Source organism: Diadema setosum, chromosome 16, assembly GCF_964275005.1.
Source record: "Diadema setosum chromosome 16, eeDiaSeto1, whole genome shotgun sequence".
In the NCBI taxonomy this organism is placed as follows: Eukaryota; Metazoa; Echinodermata; class Echinoidea; order Diadematoida; family Diadematidae; genus Diadema; species Diadema setosum.
Window position 1 is genome coordinate 7,357,171 of NC_092700.1, and position 6,000 is coordinate 7,363,170.

Genomic DNA, 6,000 nt, shown 5'->3' on the forward strand with positions numbered 1-6,000 from the left:
AATACAAACTATTCATTTTCAAACAAACAATAATTTCTTTGTTTTTGCAAAAAAAAAAAGTTCTTTGCATATTCCAAGCTTTGCATTGTCTATGACTCAGATGGAGTTACTTGGTGACCTAATACATATTACATAGCTCATTCAAAACAGCAAACACTGCCATTCCAGGGAGGAAAAAAAATAACATAATTTATGAATAAATCATTATGCAATTCTCTCATCCCCTGAAAACACACTTACTGAAATTACAATGTGATGATGAACACTGTCACTCCTAAACTATCATTGGCTCAAGCCTCCTCTACATAACATTGGCATGAAGAGTTTAGTAATCATTCCTTTCATACATGGCTACTAAACGTCAAATTCAAGGTCACAACACAATCGAAGGTCACAATAATAGTGCAGAGCTAGTGTACACGTATATAAATAGTATAACATAATGAAATAAATGCAGACCAATCTAACTTTATCAGGAGTGTGAGAGCCATTTAAAGACTTTACATGTATGTGCCATGCTTCTGGGCAGCATTTAATACATTGTAGTTTGATGGGGTACTAGTATGCGATTACAATTTTGCATCAAATAAAATGTATATCAATTAGCACTCACAATAGTCTAAGACAAACAGTAGAGGGCAGTATAAACAAGGTCAAAGGGCTGCAATACTGGACAGCCAGAAATGTTTGCATGCATTTCAATTTTGCGAATTTCATGAGAGCCATGATTCATCAAATTAAAATGCACATGAAAGTTCTCGTTTCGGCGCTGCATGTATTGAATGCCAATGGATTTTGCAATTTAAGTTTCAAGCTGTGAAAAAGGAAGTTGGCTCTGATTTGATAAAATTCCAAGCCATGAAAATATCTTGCTTTTACAGTAGTCTTTGATAATGTTTGAAACACATGATGCATATCTGTCTTTCAGGGCAGTGAAACTTTGGAGAAACAGCCCTCAAGGGTGATTTCTTTGATGGCAGAGCCATAAATTTTTATGCATGGAATGAAAAATACTCTCTTTGGGTGATGACTTAAATCACTAACAGCTTGGAAAATAATATCTCTTGATCTGGAAAAGGGAATGGAGGCAGATTTGCTTTAAAAAAAGCCTAGAAAGTAAAACCGGAGCAATTATCGCAGGAGCAAATGTCATGTCACTGTACACAACACACAGTGGATCACAGTTTATACTAAAATAAAGTTTGTTTTTAAAACTGTCACATTATAACAGGTTCAACTGTGGATCATAACTGTATCTCATAGAAGATGTATACAAGACACAAATCATGGCAAATCTATGGGTGCCACACTGGGAAAATAAATGTAGTTGACCATCTGCCATCCTATGGGGAAGGGGGAAATCAATGCACATACAATTCAAAATGTGCAGCTCGGTGAGCAAGCACTAAATGGGCACATTTTTCGCTTGTCACTAATATCAAAAGGATCAGGCAAGACACCACATCTGGCATGTAATGTCTAGGGCTTTTTTATACACTGCAGGCTTGGAATACAGTCTTTGTTCAACGGTCCCTCTATTAACCCGGTGAAGACTTGTCCTGAGTATACTCTAACCGGTGTCTATGAAGAATGCATGTTGTATTTTTGTAGCAAAATCAGCCCGTCCTACACGTTGAGTCAACAATGTTTCACGGAGATATCAGTTATGTTTCTCAGTAAACCATAACTGCAGATGGTCTATTCTAGAAACGATTTTGATAAAACTATTGCTCACATTTTGTACAATACAGCATTGATTACACTGATTAACGTTTAAGTAACTGGTTATTTCTATTCCAAACTCATATTTTAGAACTAGTTAAGCACTAAAGCTGGATTTTTGTTTCACCTGCAAATGGTTTCAGATAGTTATATGAAACAAAAGTGTGGGACATGAACTGTGCAAACATGCATGATTATTCTACAACTTCGTCACTTTTTAAATTTTTTCCTACCTCATTTAATTCTAGAATGGAATATGAGTAGTGGGAATGATAATTATCTCAAAGATACAGTAAAGTTCTACTCACACTGTAATCACAAATTCATTCCAAGACTCAAGCCTTTACGGCAGATGTACAATGTATATAATATGTATAATGAGTTGATGAATACTTCAAGCAATAAATAAAAAAATAATAAAATGTACAAACACATGTGCATGCACTACATTGCCAGAATTCCCATTCCGTAAACGTAATTCACACACTCCTGAAATGGGATCTGGCCAGACCAGATGGAACATCGTGTATTCTGCTGGCAAACAGAGTAGGACAAAGGGCGGACAGGGATACCGCCCACATGACCACCCGTCGCGCATGAAGAACAGCGTGTTAGGAATTTACGAAATCGAATCAAGTCACGGCTCAATTAATTCTCTTCATGAGCTGCCCCCTACCCTCTCCCATGCCTCTCCTTAAACCATTTCTGCACAATCTTAATGACCCAAAGGACATTGTGTGTGTAGCGGTAATCAAATCACATCTAACTCTGCCTCCTGCCTTCGGCCTTCATGTTCCTTTGATGGGAATGTGATATGATGATGGAATACGGACAATCAATCTTTTGCGAAGTCCTGCCAGCATAAACTCACAACCGTAAATTTTGATGTGCATACAGTGTACGTACATGTACAATGTATTTTAAAAGATAGTGGGTGGTAAATGATTAACACATCTATGCACAAAGATTTCTCCTTCCTCTTTCACTGGCAAAGAAGGCCAAATTGTCATCAATAGACTACGGTGAGACAGCTTTGGCCACAGTCAAAATACGAGTATGGCCTTAGGAATGATGTCATTCTTCACTCTTGGGCAGTACTGATTTGATCAAAAATACCAAAAACTTGACATGATGAGGAAGCCATGGTTTCGATAACCAAGCTTTTCCGTTTTTATTTTGTCCGTGGGACATGAAATTTACATGTACGGTACGTACATGTATACATGATGCAGTAACACATAAACAGGGTTTTTGAACTCTGATTGCGAATGGGAATATTCACCAAAATAGGTGATTAAGCTGGTAATAATGCATCCTAGGACATGAAGTGATTGTCATGTTGAAGCTGACTGACTGGGAAAAAAAGTGTACTTCACACTGTAGCCATACTGTCCACATTATTGCATTTTTGTTACGTTTCACCTATAGGTTGTGCATATTACTGATTCTGTATACTGCCGAGAAAGGTCACACACATTAACATGGGACGTGCAACCTTCGGAGGATCTGACATTGAATCAATGATCTTCACGGGGGATGGATGGGTCACTTCACGCTGCCTGCACAACCGATGTACACAGCAAAGGTGACTAATCCATGAGCTGTCACAGTCACTGAAAATCAATGAATCAAATCAGTTTTACTGGTACATAATACAAATGCAGCACTGCAAATCCCATGCACTGAGTCCAAAATCTGCAAGTTTCCTCCTAAATTCAATTCCTCCAACTTGTTTCCTACACTACAGAACACACAGACACGTACACAACAACGCAATTTTTACGCATTGTAGTCAGAGTACAATGGTAAATTATCTGTTTGCAGAACAAAACTACGTACATGCTTTCCAACACAAATACTTGTGTATCTACAGTACCAGTATATTACCTAAAGTATAATGTACATGCACTTTTAACAATGAAGAAATCTCAAGATGACAACAAATGATGATGGAGAGAATTTGTAAATAGAAGATTAAAGGGACTGTACAGTACTGGTGGAGGTAAGGGATTCAGGTTTTGAATATTTCTAAGTGAGATAATGAGAAACCTCTTGTGAAATTTGACAGAGCATGTAATTTTAAGAAGGATTCAACGTTTACTTTGTATTTGATGAAAATTGGTTTTGAAATGGCTGAGATATCCAAAAAAGTGATAATAATAAAAGGCGACAGGCCACAACTTTATTAGGATCTCTTTGTTTCACCTTGTTTTTGGATATCTCAGCCATTTCAAAACCAATTTTCATCAAATAAACTTTTGATACCCTTTTGAATTGCATGCTCTTTGACATCTCATAGAGTGGTTCCTGAATATCTCGCAAAACATTTAAAGCTAAATCCTCACCTCGACCAGAACTGTACACACCCTTTAAAATCCGTTGAGAAACCCGTTGAGAACAGACTGATTTTGCTACAACACACATTTCCCATAGACACCTGTCCGAGTATACGCATGCACATGTACTTGGGACTCGTTCTCAACGGGTTAAAGACTTGGTAGCATGGGGATATCACGGAGAAGAAAGGCTGGCCTGGCTCGGATAACATATAGTTGTATGGTGTATTCGAGAATTCCTGTAATGAATTGTGTCATAGCCTAACAACCATATACGCAAAATTGTATTGTGGATATTCAGAGCTGCATATTTCATTGACAGGCTATGGAATTTGTACACAGCTGTTGCATGGGATACCACTTTGCAATTTGTACAGTAGTTGGCGTGCATACATGCACATCATGTATATACATTACTTTCAGTACCCGTAACACATTGTGTAATAGCTTCTGTACAGCCCATAAACATGATACAAAGCAAAAGCAAAATGTCCAACGAAACGTGCATTTAATATCTGTATACTATTCATTGCAGATACAGTATTCCCATGTACAAGTAGTATGGAGCACTGAACATATTGGAGAAAGATGCGAAATAAGATGCCCTCAAACTATGACAGAGCTCTCTCTGCTTAAAGCATTTCATTTTCCAGGAAAAAAAAAATCTTTGGAGTGGAGAAGGCCACTGCCATCTCAACTGCATGTCATCCATTAAATTCTAGGGCTGGAGTACCTCCTTTTTCTGTAAACTACCATGAATACATCATGTACACCGTATTCCTTGGATTTTGGACTTTGAGCGTAAAAATCTGCTGTAAGCCTACTCACCCCCACTGATGAGGAGGATAAGTCAGAATTTTTGGAAGGAGGTCCTTTCTTGTTTTGTGTTGTTGTTTTTTGCTCTGTCTTAGAATTTTTTAATGGTTTTTCAGCCTGATAGTAAGCAAATAATCAACGTTGGTGAAGGTGATGGGACAAACTATCACTTCCGAGGCGATCTGGATGTAGCTATCTTTCCGAAGCGCAGCTGAGGAAAGATACAGTGTAGCGTACACATTCAGATCGCCGAGGAAGTGATAGTTTGTCTCATTGCCTGAAACTAAAAGTTGATTATTGTTTTATATTCCACATCTAGGGTCCTAGAAATTCCCATTATATTCCACATCTGAAACCGTTTTAGCTGTCTTTAGGTATCCTTAGGGCTTGGGCTACGTAGTTTACTTGAGACGTGTGCGCGTAGATGACAAAACAATGAATTTGCTGCGCGCACCGCGTGGCACCGAAGTGAAAGTGCATTGCACTGTGTACTATCAAGTGACCTAGGTCACATGATAGTCCACAGTGCAACGCACCTTTATTTCGCACGTACTCATCTTGCGTTAGGACTGTGTGGACTGTGTGGAGATCAGCGAAACAAAAGGGACTATCAACATAGAGTGTAACAAACTTTTCTTCTCAGGTGATGTGACGGGCAAAACTACGCTTCATCAAGGGATCAGCTCTGGACCAATCCTATTGCAACATTCTTAGTATGTGGAATATAATTGCTCTTATACCCCGGGACATTGTATTGTGCATGAAATGGATGCTATTCTTGGCCTATGGTGTAGTTCCAAAAACCGTCAAACTCCTGACTTCTCTCATTCAGCATGTAATACAGAAGTGAAAGGCTGTACACAGGCAGTGAACAGCAAGGAATTTCTCCGGTTATCCTTGCAAAGGAGCACAGTTGACAGTAACATTCCAGATTCTTGACATGATGGGACTTTATTCTACCAAAATACAGCACTTTATGTCATTTTTGGGAGAAAGTTTACATTGCAATTCTTTAATAACCTGCGCAAAACTAATTCCTACTACAAATTCACTGTATCCCCTCTTGTATTTGATGATGTAGGGTACATGTATCTTTCGCAGCCATATTGGTAGAGTTGAACGTAAG